The sequence below is a fragment of the Bos mutus genome, chromosome 8 (assembly GCF_027580195.1).
Source record: "Bos mutus isolate GX-2022 chromosome 8, NWIPB_WYAK_1.1, whole genome shotgun sequence".
NCBI classification, from domain to species: domain Eukaryota; kingdom Metazoa; phylum Chordata; class Mammalia; order Artiodactyla; family Bovidae; genus Bos; species Bos mutus.
In genome coordinates, this window is record NC_091624.1 from 109,349,997 (window position 1) to 109,364,619 (window position 14,623).

The 14,623-nt window shown below is 42.1% G+C and overlaps 1 non-coding gene across 1 annotated transcript; it reads left to right on the forward strand.

Moving 5' to 3' along the window:
• The first annotated feature begins 14,346 nt into the window (after positions 1-14,346).
• On the forward strand, positions 14,347-14,419 carry TRNAC-ACA (transfer RNA cysteine (anticodon ACA)). Its single transcript has one exon. It is a non-coding gene; the product is annotated as a tRNA-Cys (tRNA).
• The last annotated feature ends 204 nt before the right edge of the window (positions 14,420-14,623 follow it).

Sequence of the window (14,623 nt, forward strand, 5' to 3'; positions counted from 1 at the left end):
TTCCAGGAAAAAGAAAGAAACAGAAATCTGAGTCAGTCAATGAGTCTGAAATATACTTCACATCATGATGCCCAACATCTTCAGAAATAAATCATGAACAACCTGTGCTGTGGAAGATTTATATGTTAAAGTTCACTCTACAACTAGAGTTTCCTTACAATATCAATTTCAAATGACACCCTGAGGTTTTTTACAACAGCATTTGTCAGGTTATTTCATTTCTTATTATTAATTCCATTTTTACAATAGTATATTCAGTGGACACTTTATTGATCCTTGCTCCATCTAATTTTGCTTTCACAACACAGACGAAAATTTGGTTTGAAAGATAAGTCAGTATTATAACCCAGAATTATAACCAACTCACTGGTAACAGTGATGACATTGGCAAACTTGTGGCTGGATAGGCTGCGGTATTGAAGCCAGTTGAAAAGAATTCCTTTTTTGGAATTAAAATGTCATCTTTTACACATGTATACTCACATCTCCTTATGCATGTGTTAGTAGATAATTAGGAAATTATATAAGCTGTTCCACAGATCAGTATAAATATATGGCGATATCTTTATTTTTCTAAGTAACCAACAGCTTGAACTCCACGTGCCATAGCAGCGGAAGTCCAGTACTCCTTTATTCCACTAATACTTGCAGAGTGACCACTATGAGCCAGGCCTTGTTCTCTGCTTAAGACGCGTGAGTAAACAGCATGCAGGATCTCCAGCCCTCGGTCAGCTGACAGTCTCCCGGACCCTCCCTAAATCACCCAAACCTTAACAGCCTTCTCAGTCCAAAGGTGAGAGTGTCAGCCTGATTTCCACAGCTAAGCAAAGACAATCTGTATTCTCTGCGTAAGCCCATTACCCCATTGCTTCTTGTCAGCACATGGTGGCCAACGCCCCTGGTCCTGTCCCACTGATGGTGCTGACACCGAGTCTGATTTTCATGCTGGTCAGCTGAGAGGATATGCATTCAGTTCCCCCACAGACCCTGGTGGTTCTTAAGGAGGATAACCCAGCCTCCTCCAAATTAGAACAAGCCAGGGCAGGCTAGAATTTCCATTGCCTGGACTCCCTTTGTTGCCAATCCTCACTTTACCCCAAGGGGACACACCCAGGAGCACTGTGCTGAGCCCTCAGCCTCCTGTAGACCTTGAGCCACCATCCCTCTGCCCTTCTAAGAAAGCCACATCCCTAGACACCAGACAGCTACTTCCTTTCCACTTGGGGACCCAGAATCTGAGCACACTCTCTGCTTAGAAATCGGAAGGACTCTCTTCAGTCTCCAGAAGGCATCACTTACACCATTCGTTCATCCTTTCATTCACTTTCCAAACACTTGCCGATGACCTACTCTGTATCAGGCTCAGCCCACAGCAGCAACTGCCCCCAGGAAGGCCCTCTGTGGAGGAAGCTGCCTTCACACCTGCCAAGATTGACAACATGACCTCTGACTGCTCTCTCCCTAAAATAAATGGGGGGAAACCACCATAAAAGGGACACTCAGTTGGGCATCCCATTACAGATTATATATAGATATATCATAGATATATATCTGTGTATATGTATCATATGTATGTATACACATGTATTATAAATTTTAAAAATCCAGATGATAATGAATACAGTGATGATGGAAATGATCAATTCCTTTACAAGAAATATTTCCACTAGAATTATTTTAGAAAGAAAATACACCTGAATTCTGAAATAAGCCAGCTTTGCAGCTGTTTCTTTTTTCCCCAAAAGCCTGTGTAAATAATTTCCTATTGACATGATTTAATCAGGGATCCATTTATTAAGAAAACTTTCTGCCTAGGACAAATCATTGACTCAGAAGGTTAGAAGAGCCCACCCCACAGTTGGCCCTGAACACCTGTGACCCCATCTCTCCCAAGTGGCCATCAGCCTATGAAGATGCCTCCAAGTTGAGAGTGCTTCCCCTTGAATCCCTTTCAGCTGGGTCTCGGCAGCTCTGGCAGTAATGAGCATCCTGCATCAAACTATCTGTGTCTCCCTCTAGCTTCAAGTTCTTGGTATTATATTTCTGAGTCATGTTATTCCTCTTCTCTTTGTGACAGACCTGAAATAAGTGAAGATTTGAATCCCCATTTTTTTCTCTCACAATGATATTCAATTATTCTCTTGCAACTATTCCCAATGACATCATTTCTAGTCCCTCTAGTCCCTTCATGAAATAAAGTCACTGTCTTCTGAACATACTTCATTTGTCCATCTGGAATTTACACTTCTAAGAGTTTTTAGGAAATGATCAGGTATATGAAAAAAACATTTGTCTACAATAATGTCATCACAGAGTTACTTACAGTTTTCAAAAATGTAGCATGTATAGCATACTTACATGATAAAATTTAAAAGTACATTGAAGTACATCTGTGTATGTTCAGGAAGATCATGTGACAAGACTTTAACAGTGGTTCTCTGCCAGGGACCAGCCCCGGCTGATCCAGGGTATTCAAAGCAGGGATGGCGTCGGCGACCTATTTATTTAAATATTTTATCAAAGATATAAAGAGTAATAGAATGAGGATAGCTCAGTAGGAAAATTCAGCGGAGAAAAGAGGCTGAGTAGCTTGGTTTACACAGGAGACCAATAAAACTTCAAGACAAGAAGTTTGCACCACTTACGTAGGCCGCAGGCGTCCTTCCGTTCTCCCGAAGGAGAGGAGACACTGAGGCCTCCCTGGTCAGATCTTAGAAGCCCAGGCATAATTAGTAAGCATGGTGGGTTCCGTGCTCCAGATGGAGACTCAGCCAGAAGTTGGGAGAGAGAGCAACATGGGGAGACCAAGTTTTGGTGAACAAGGCCTGCACTTTATTTTTCAAAGTAGTTTTTATACCTTAAGTTATGCATAGAGGATAATGGGGGAAGGGGTGGAGTCATGCAAGGACAGCAGTTCCTGGTCCTAATCGAAGCCAGGCTTTCAAACTTATCATATGCAAAAGTTCAGGTGAATTACATCATCTTCTGGCCAGGAGGCCTGTTAACATTTTAAGAAACTTATCTTTCTCTAAAGGTGATTATTCCAAAGTCAGGCACCAGCCTCCAAAAAAGCATTGGACAAAGCTGCATTCCTATAGGGCAAAGGTGAGGTGGGCTCAATCAAGAAAAGAATTAACTCAAGGGTCCAAGGTTACAAACATTGAGGCTACTACTTACATTTCTATACACCCATTATATCAGTCAATACACTGCCAAGGACACAGCAGGTAAGGAGTATGGAGACTTAGCAGCAAACATTGGCCCAATAAGTGAAAAACCCTTCACCAATACAATTTCTAATCAATCTTTTAACTACTCAAAGGAATCTGTGTTTAGACAGTTTAGAACATCTCCTGCCTCTCACAGTTGGGAGGCTCTGAACAATCACATGTGGCCGGAAAAACCTATTCAGGCAGGCTAGAGGATTTCCAAAGGAGTTTGTAGGTTAAACACTGTCACACCCAGGGATTATTAACTGGAGCTGTAAGCTAACTCTTTTTTCAGAGAGAGGTAGTGCGGGACAGCCCCCCGGTAAAGTCAGAGGTGTAGGTGAAAGCACAAAGCAGAAAGTAGGCAGACTCTGGTTTTGGGGGTAGATGCTCGAGAATTTCCAGGGGGACTCCTGAGGCTCAATCCCGCCTTTGCGTATGCCAAGCCTCCTTCCTCATGACCTTTGCCATGGGCGGAGCTCGCTCCCCGCAGTTCTCTCCCATGGATAAGATCACAGATGACATTTTACTTGATGGATTTTTCTGTACTTTCCAGATTTTTTATAGTTAAAATACACTACTTTGTAATAAAAGCAAATAATAAATGCTATTTTAAAAAGAAAGTTGCATTGCTAAAAGCTGAAACGAAAACACTGGAAGGAGTGAACCGATCCACTCACAGGGCGTGGGTCCTGACTTCCTGACTCTGATGCACTTCGGCTGACACTGCGTGACACAGGCATGGGTTTGCGGCCACATTACACAGTACATTTGTTTTCAGAAGATTCTTACTAATAGCCTCTAAAGCATTTCACAAACATTACTGCTAAGTCTCCCTCATTTTGTAATTGAACATTAGTTTGTTTTTTGTTTTCTTTTGCTGTAATTCATAAAATTTCTATTCTTAAGTGGCTTTCATTCTCATGCCCCAGTAGCCCAATAGCCTCCACCAAGCCTAGGACCTCTCAGTTCAGCAGCAGCTCAGCCAGGATGTGTCCTGAAAAGTGGTGAAGAGACGGGTCTGGATCTGAGCAAGGTGACCACCACGGAGTTCAGCAACCAGGATGCTGGAGTAGAGACTGTGGAGGTTTAAGAGATGAAGTTAGGCGTGTCACGTGGAGTGACTGTGAGGAAATAGGATGCCCCAGCGAAACCTCTCATCAAATCAATACTTGCAAAACTACATCCATCATCAAAGGAGTGTTTCTGTCCCCCAAATAGAAAAAAACGAAGAAACATTAGCAAATATTTTCTCTCATTCAGTAGAGGTTAATATCCAAAAGTTATAAATAGCCCATATAGATCAATATCAAAACAACAAAAAACTTGATTTAAAAATGCCCAGAAGATCTGAATCGACATTTTTCCAAAGAAGATATACAGATGCCAACAGGCACATGAAAAGATGCTCAGCATCACATTAATCATTAGGGAAATGCAGGTCAAACCACAATGAGATATCACCTCACACCTGTCAGGATGGCACATGAAAAGATGCTCAGCATCACATTAATCATTAGGGAAATGCAGGTCAAACCACAATGAGATATCACCTCACACCTGTCAGGATGGCCATCATCAAAAGGAACATAAATAACAAACGCTCAAGAGGATGTGGAAAAAAGGAAACCCTCATGTATTGTTGGTGGGAACATAAATTGACACAATAATGGAAACACATAAATGGAAAACAGCATGGAGGATCTGCAAAAAAAAAACTAAAAATAAAACTCCCACATCCAAGTGGAGATGAAATTAAATAAAACTCTAAGATCCAGGTGACCTCTGGTTCACAGCAGCACTATTAACAATAGCCAAGATATGGAAGCAACCTAAGTGCCCATCAACAGATGAACGGATAAAGAAGATGTGGAACATATACGCAATGGAATACTACTCAGACATAAAAACAATGAAATTCTGCCGTTTACAACAACACGGATGAACCTAGAGATTATTACACTTAGTAAAATAAAGGAGACAGAGAAAGTAAATACTGTATGATATCACTTATATGTGAAATTATAAAGAAAAAAAATACAACAAACTAGTGAATATAACAAAACAGAAACAGACTCACAGATATAATGAACAAACTAATAAATATACCAGATATAATGAATAAACCAAGGGCTACCAGTAGGGGGAGGAAAATGAGGGGATGGACAAGATAGGGGTAGGGGATTAAGAAGCACAAAATACTATGTATAAAATAAATAAGCAACTAGGATACATCACACAGCACAGGGAAATATAGCCATTATTCTGTAATAACTTCCAAATGAGTATAATCTATAAAAATGTTGAATCACTATGTTGTACATCTGAAATTAATATGGTAAATCAACTATATTTCAATTAAAAAAAAAAAACAAAGAAACAAACACCAAAACGTGACCCATACTCCAATTTCTATAAAACTTGTGACCACTATGACTTCAGTAACTAGGGCAGATATTCACTTCTCAGATACAGATATTTTAAAAAATATTCCTGAAGATAGTTTCCCTGCAGAGCCTATAGTCTGCAGTGGATTCAAGAAAATATTGCAAAGTGGGGGATCTGTCTCATTGCTTCCTCTCATGAAAGTGATTCCAAAAGTGCTACCTAATTGCAGACACATTCGGTGCTGAAGTTCCTTTGATTCACAAAGACAGAAAGTCATGGGTGAGGATAGGGCAGCTTTGTTCGGTGATGTTTAGAAGTGTGTGGCCTCGTGAATGACAAGGCTGACACTGCAGCTGTCATGCCGCTGCCGACAAGCTACTCTGGGCTTTAACCAGGGAAATATAAGATTTCTTACTCAGGCAGACTTTCCTGGCCAGCTGTTTTCAGAACAAATAAGGCTGACTTTGAGACCATCATCACCAAAATACAAGTCTCAAAGAGGACAAATGAAACAGTCCTCCAGGATTCAGGCTGTTGCTATTTGAATGATTGGTGACCTAGACCACAAAAAGGCGAACTATCTATTTAGTCATGTCCCTCTGTAAAATATTGTTCTGAAGTATTACATTAATTATACAATTGCCTGTGTTTTAAATAGTGTAATTATGTGTTCATAAATACATGTTTTGAACTATCACACCCTGGTATGTCTTTGCTTATTTTGTTCTATTATGCTTCTAAAGTTAAGAGACAACAATACTAAAGCAACAACAACAAATCACATAGTCCTTGGTATTTATTCCCATCAAGCTTCTTTAAAAGTTTGGTTCATCTGTCTAGCACGTTGAGACCTCTTTCATCATCTGATTCTGTCATTTTGTTCCTTTATTAATCCTGTTCACTCTGCATCACTCACAGATGTGACAAGAGTGTCCCCAGGATCTTTATCCAAGTCCCTGATGAATGTACCCAACAGAACAGGATCCAGCATGAAGCCGGAATACTCATCCTCATCGTCAGATTAACACCTTGTACATGCAGGTGTTCAGTTAGAAACCCATCAAGCCAGCAGCCCATGATTTTCCCTCTGTGTAATATCACCTATCAACAAAAGACTTTACAGAGGACATTTGACTTTTCCAAGAAATTCAGAAAATGACCTTTTCGTTTCACACATATCGCATGAGATCAGACAGGTGAAAAATGTATTAAAACAGAGTTGAGCCATATCTGAAGAGTGAAGAGACCTACACAGTCTTGGTTCCTATGACTGTCTCAAGCAGACAAACCCTTTAGCAAGTGCATTCACTCCCTGAACTGACACTGCACCGTGAACCTGCCCTATAAATAGGAATCGGGGGGGCCAAGGCTTCTTCCTTTCTTTTTTTCCCACATTGCTGAGCACACTGCTCATACATCATATCATGGAGTCTACTCCTGGCAAAATAGAAGCTCCTGTCTGCCCATCCCATACGTGGAGAGGACTCATGAGCTCACAGAGAGAAGCATACGTGTAGGTTAGCCAAAACGTGTATCATGCTCAAGGCGTGGGGCATAACACTGACTCCCAACTTAACAGGTGATAGGGTAATGGGCTAAAAATACCTCCCGGTATAGGCAGGGTGATGAAGCTACAAATATGGTCATCATCTCAGTTGTGGTCATCAGTTGCAGAGGGCTTGGAACAAAGCACAATAGTGTCTCCACTTAGTAACGAAAATGACCCCTTGCCTGACAGCTGCCCACCCAGGCCATCCCAGAACCACCCACAGGGCTCACACACATGAATGGGATGCCCATTCCCAGTGACAGATCACCAACCTACAGACCCATCAGGGGAAGGACCCAGCACTACCTAGCCAAGCCCATCCTTTGCTGACTTCTGTCCCCCTTTAGCAGTCGAGTCCTGCTCTACCCACATTCTCATTGTCCTACACGCAAGTCCTCATTCTGCTGCTTTTTGTTCCCTCTCAATAGACGTCAGTGTGTCCTCTCCCCTCAAAGCACCCACAACAGAATGCAGTTATTATGTGCTCAGTCATGTCCGAGTCTTTGTGGTACCATGAACTATAGCCTGCCAGGTTCCTGGGCCCATGGAATCTTCCAGGCAAGAACACAGGGGTGGGTTGCCATTTCCTACTCCAAGGGATCTTCCTGACCTATGGATCGAACCCATGTCTCTTGCATCTCCTGCAGTTATCCTTTCCAAAGGCAGAAAATGGATATTTTTTTTTAATTGTCTGGCATACACACTCTAGTGGCTGAAGAGATCTTTTTCCGTGTTGGGAAATTTCCATTTTCTCCAGAGTCTTCTAAATGCATCAGGGAGAAAGCCTTGTGTTTTCACACCAAAAGGTGAGCCTCAGCTGCACACAAAACACAAACTCTATAAACATCAGTGAATGAATCAGTGAGCCAATGTGCTTCCTATGAAATGCTTTGGATGGAGTGAGTTAAGAGGACTATGTGTGGACATCGAGGTATGTGACACTGCAAGACACTCCTTTGGGAAAAAAAGGAAAGAGCTAAATTGTGGGGCTCTGGGAAGCAGTGACATGAAGAGAACAGGGGCTGAGGCAGCAGGGAGGTTTGGGCTGAGGCAGCAGGGAGGTTTGAACAGAGGCAAGGGTCAGTGAGAGGCTGGCACGGACATCAGAGAAGATGTGCAGTGCAGGCCAGTGCAAGCCAGAGATACAGAAGAGTCACATATCCAGTGCAGGTCAAGCCCAAAGCAGCCTGGTGAGTCCAGGCTGAAAGCCAGCACGAGAGAGACACCTAGTGTCCAGTGCTTAGGACTCAAACTTGCTGCTCCATCACTGCACAGGAGTCTGGGGAAGTTTCCATTGCACTCTCACCCACACCTCTGTGAACCGGGGCCAGTGAACCCACCCTCCGCAGCAACACTGATCAGGGTGCAGGAGAAGGTGAGACACCCCAGAGGAAAGCTCTAGAGGTGCAGACTACACTGGACAGCGTAGGAAACAGACCTGCCTGTAACTGAGTCCTTGGTATGTGGTACACTCTCCACCAAGACCCTTCGTGCAGCCCTGAAGTTCAGTGTTATATACATACAAACTCTGTGTGAGGAAATCTCGAGTGTGTGAGTCATTCACACAGACACACAGCTAGATGGCAAGTTCGAACCCAGGTCTGTCTCCAGAAACTCCAGGACCTCCCACTGTGGGTCCCGCAGCCTGCCACTCCAACCTATTTCAGTACAAGAGGGAATCTGGTGTAAAAGAAACATTTCACCATGAACACTGCATTATCTCTATTACAGAGGCATGTTTCTGTCTGATTCATTTCACTTATTTTTTTTATTCTCCAGTATATTCTTCAGTATATATAAAATGTCATTTTAACAATTGTTAAAATTTTATGAGCAGATATTTTTATACTCACTTTCAAATAAAATATTTATTATTTCTTCTCAATGAAAGCTCCCTAATTTTCCAAAGAGGCATGAATTCATTTACATCACCTGAAGTCATAAAGCCTATTAGTAACATAGGACAAAAGTCCCCATTCACCCTGCACTCCATGCCCACGTCTTCCCATGGACCGTGACTCTTGGGTGACTCTTCTGTCTAATGTTCTCTGTGAAGAGGTCTGCCCTACTCATGTGACTTGGGTGCTATTTCACAGTGTGAAACAGCTATCCATCTATTCCAGAAATGGTTAAGCATTACTCAGAGGCTCCAGGCACTAGGGAAGCAGTCAGTTCTGGAAATGAGAGGAAAGGGATGAGAAAGTGTGGCTGCCCTCAAGGACTTCTCAGCGAGGACGGAGGAGTGAGGCAGACTTATATGCACTATGACAGACCCTGTGATAAACCTGCAAAGGTGGTAACTTGAAGCCAGGAAGGACCCGAGGATGAGCGTCAGCGAGGTAGGAGACGGTAGGACAAGTCAGCATGCGTGTGTCCTTTGCTTCAGCAGGCCATCTTTCTGGATCACCTCCCCACAGGTACTGCTCATCAACCTCCTTACACAAGCACCCCCTTCCCCACCTCCTGCTCACACACATCCTGCCCAGCCTTGTGTCACGAAGTGCCTCGTCACGCTACATAGTCTAAGACATCTCCAGCACCTCTGACCTCCACCTTCAACCCCGTACTATGTAAGAGAACAGCTTCTGTGGGTAACTGCTCTAATACGGCGTGGGTTTCTAAAAGCCAGACTAGAGGATCCAATACAGCCCAAATTGGGAATCCCATCCATCTCAGAACAAGCTGCAGGCAGAGCTCCCCTGCAGAGTGCGGGCCACTGCACATCTCAGGTAAGATCAGGCCTCCTTTAACAAGGCTGCATGTGCTCCGCGTGAATAAAAGCACACACACACACACCAGAGGCTCTCTCTTCACAGGAGAAGGCTGCCACAGTGACTAGCACCGAGCAGCTAGAAAGGAAAGACGCCCAAATAAATGTCCCACCAGTCATGTTTCCTGAGTGTGTTGATGACACAGTCCCTGCCAGCACACACACATACACCCAAAAACAGCCAAACAAGACCCAGAACCTGTCAAGCAAGGATGCTTTCCTACAATGAATTCCACTGTTGTCTGGATGCAAGCTGTTCCCAGGGATGAGTACCATGCTCGCACAGCCAGTTTTAATCTCTATGGTTGCTTACACACAATTCGCTGAGGAGATGCACAAAATACAAACAGGTCATCCTGCCTTTTAAAATTTATGATAATAAAATTCACAGTTTGCATTTATTTCCTGCTTCTCACAGATGTTTGTAAAGCATCACCTTTTTAAACACCTTGTTTCAGGTTTTAGCAATTTTCCCCCACATTAGCTTAGCAAGCTGTTTTTCAGGGTTGAACCAGGAACTTCAGCCAAACACTGTGAATCCACATGACCAAGTTTGATAACTTATAAAATAACAGAACCTTAAACTGTTAACTCAACTTTTGGCGAACCTTCTTCTAATCATCACATAGCAATTTCTTCTGCTAAAAAAGAAAAGAAAAGGAAGGGGGCATGTGTCATAAATATCTTTTTTACACATAATTCTATTTCTTACCAGCTTTATTTAGAGAAAATTGACATACAACATCATTCAAAGCTAAAGCGCAAGTTGCTCAGTCATGTCCGACTCTTTGCGACCCCATGGATTTTACAGTCCATGGAATTCTCCAGGCCAGAATACTGGAGTGGGTAGCCTTTCCCTTCTCCAGGGGATCTTCCCAACCCAGGGATAGAACCCAGGTCTCCCATGATGCAGGTGGATTCTTTCCCAGGTGAGCCACAAGGGAAGCCCAGGAATACTGGGGTGGGTCACCTAACATCATTCAAGTTTCAGGTATCTTATGTGATTATTTGATGTACATATACATTGCAAAATGATTACCACAATAAGGTCAGTTTTATCCATCATCTCATCTAGTTACCTTTTGGGTTTTTTGTGATAACTTTAAAGGTCTTCTCTCATCAACGTTTTAAGTACACAGTAGAGTATTGTACACTGTAGTCACTATGTGACATTACATCCCAGTTCTTCATCATTTAATAGCTAGGAGTTGGTGCCTTTGACCATCTGCACCTATTCCCACCAGTTCCACACATCGCAACCAATATGTTTCCAGTTTTTAGATTGTGCATATAAGTCACACAGGGTTTGTCTTTCTCAGACTGATTTATTTCACCTAGCACAATGCCCTGAATGTTCATCCATGCTGTCACACACAGCAGGGTTTTCTCCTTTCATGGCTATGTATCAATAATATCCCACTGTGTATATGTCACATTTTCCCATTCATTCATCAGCGGATAGTTACATTGTTTCCATATCGTAACTATTATAAACAACACTGCAATGAACATAAAGATACAGATATAATATTGTGTCCTTCAGATAAGTACTCAAAAGTGGGGTTGCTGGATTACATGGTAGTTCTATATTTAATTTTTGGGGACATCAACATTGTTTTCCATAATAGTTGCATCAATGTACATTCCCACCAACAGTGGAGAAAGGGTTTCTCCACATCTTCACTAACAGTTTTTCTCTTGTCTTTTTAACAATGGCCATTCTGTCAGATGTGAGGTGATATCTCATCGTGGTTTCAGTTTGCATTTCCCTGATGATTCCCAGAAACAATGACAAACTTTATTTTCTTGGGCTTTAAAATCACTGCAGATGGTGACTGCAGTATGAAATTAAAAGACACTTGCTCCTTGGAAGAAAAGTTATGACCAACCTAGATAGCATATTCAAAAGCAGAGACATTACTTTGCCAACAAAGGTCCATCTAGTCAAAACTATGGTTTTTCCAGTAGTCATGTATGGATGTGAAAGGTGGACTATAAAGAAAGCTGAGCACCGAACAATTGATGCTTTTAAACTGTGGTGTTGGAGAAGATTCTTGATAGTCCCGTGGACTGCAAGGAAGTCAAACCAGTCAATCCTAAAGGAAATCAGTCCTGAATATTCTTTGGAAGGACTGATGCTGAAGCTGAAACTCCAATATTTTGGCCTCCTGATGCAAAGAACTGACTTATTTGAAAAGACCCTAATGCTGGGAAAGACTGAAGGCAGGGGACTACAGAGGATGAGATGGTTTGATGGCATCACTGACTCAATGGACATGATTTAGAGCAAGCTCCAGGAGTTGGTGCTGGACAGGGAAGCCTGGCGTGCTGCAGTCCATGGGGTCGCAAAGAGCTGGATATGACTGAGTGACTGAACTGACTGATGATTACTGATGCTGAACACATTTTCATGTACCTATTGGCCACCTGCGTGTTTCTTTTGGGAAACTATTCAAGTCCTTGGCTCATTTTTAATTGGTTTGTTCCTTTGTCCCTGAGTTGTATGAGTTCCTCATATATTTTGGATGTTGATTCCTTACCAGTTTTATGATTTGCAAATTTTTTCCCATTCTTAGGTTTCCTTCTTATTTTGTTGATGAAAATGCACAGAACTTTTTTGTTAACGTAGTTCCACTTGTTGAGATTTTTGTTTAGTTGCTTGTGCTTCTTTTTGCCATATCCAAAAAAATCATTGCCAAGACCAAATCAAGAAGCATTTTCTCTTGTTTCCTTCTGGGAGTTTTACAATTTCAGGACTACCTTTTAACTCTCTGATTTAGTGGGGTTTTGTGGGTGATATAAGACAGGGGTCCAACTTCATTCTTCTGCATGTGATTATCCAGTTTTCCCATCACCATTTATTGGAGACTATTCTTTCCCTCCATTGAATATTCTTGACTCCTTCATCAAATATTAGTTGACTATAAATTCAGGGTTTTATTTCTGGCTCTCTGTTCTGATCCACTGGTCTATGTTTTTTTATGCCAATACCATTATAGCTTTGAAGTATAGCTTGAAAGTGAAGTATAGATAAAAGTAAAAAAGGAGAGTGAAAAAGTTGGCTTAAAGCTCAACATTCAGAAAACTAAGATCATGGCACCCAGTCCCATCATCACTTCATGGCAAATAGATGGGGAAATAGTGGAAACAGTGGCTGACTTTATTTTGGGGGCTCCAAAATCACTGCAGATGGTGACTGCAGCCATGAAATTAAAAGACGCTTACTCCTTGGAAGGAAAGTTATGACCAACCTAGACAGCATATTCAAAAGCAGAGACATTACTTTGCCAACAAAGGTCCGTCTAGTCAAGGCTATGGGTTTTCCAGTGGTCGTGTATGGATGTGAGAGTTGGACTATAAAGAAAGCAGAGGGATGGTATGGGGAGGGAGGTGGGAGGGGGGTTCAGGACTGGGAACACGTGTACACCCGTGGCAGATTCATGTTGATGTATGGTAAAACCAATACAATATTGTAAAGTAATTAGCCTCTAATTAAAATAAATAAATTTAAATTAAAAAAAAAAAAAAGAAAGAAAGCTGAGCACAGAAGAATTGATGCTTTGTACTGTGCTGTTGGAGAAGACTCAAGAGTCCCTTGAACTGCAAGGAGATCCAACCAGTCCATCCTAAGGAGATCAGTCCTGGGTATTCATTGGAAGGACTGATGCTGAAGCTGAAACTCCAGTACTTTGGCCACCTGATGCGAAGAGCTGACTCATTTGAAAAGACCCTGATGCTGGGAAAGATTGAGGGCAGGAGAAGGGGATGACAGAGAATGAGATGGTTGGATGGCATCACCAACTCAATGGACATAAGTTTGAGTGAACTCTGGGAGTTGGTGATGGACAGGGAGGCCTGGCATGCTGCAGTTCATGGGGTCACAAAGAGTTGGGCACAACTGAGCGACTGAAAAGAACTGAACTGAAGCATAGCTTGAATCCAGGAAATGTGGTGACTCCAGTTTTGCTCTTCTTTCTCATTATTGCTTTGGCTGTTCAGGCTCTTTTATAAATCCATACAAACTTTAGGATTTTTTTTCTATTTCTGTGAAAAATGACATTGAAATTTTGATAGGAATTGCATTGACTCTATAGACAGCTTTGAGAACTTTGGGCATTTAAACAATATTAATTCTTCTGATCTATAAACACAGGATGTCTTTCTTTCCATTTTTCTGTGTCTTCCATTTCTTTCATCAGAGACATAGTTTTCAACGTAGAGATATTTCACTCCTTGGTTAAATTTATTCTTAAGTATTTTTTTACCGATGATATTCTGAATGGGATTGTTTTATTTCTTTGTTAGATGTTTCATTGCTAACATACAGGAAAGCAAATGATTTCTGTATGTTTACTTTGTATCCTACAGATTTACTAAAGGCATGTTTAGGTCTAAGAGTTTTTGGTGACATCTTTAGGGTTTCCTGAGCTTCCCTGGTGGCTCAGATGGTAAAGCGTCTGCCTACAATGCAGGAGACCCAGGTTCGACCCCTGGGTCAGGAAGATCCCCTGGAGAAGGAAATGGCAACCCACTCCAGTACTCTTGCCTGGAAAATTCCATGGATTGAGGAGCCTGGTCACAAAGAGGAGCCTGGTGGGCTACAGTCCATTGGGTCGCAAAGAGTCGTACACGACTGTGCAACTTCACTTCACTTTTACTTTAGGGTTTCCTACATACAGTAAGTCCCCTACAAATGAACTTTCAGGT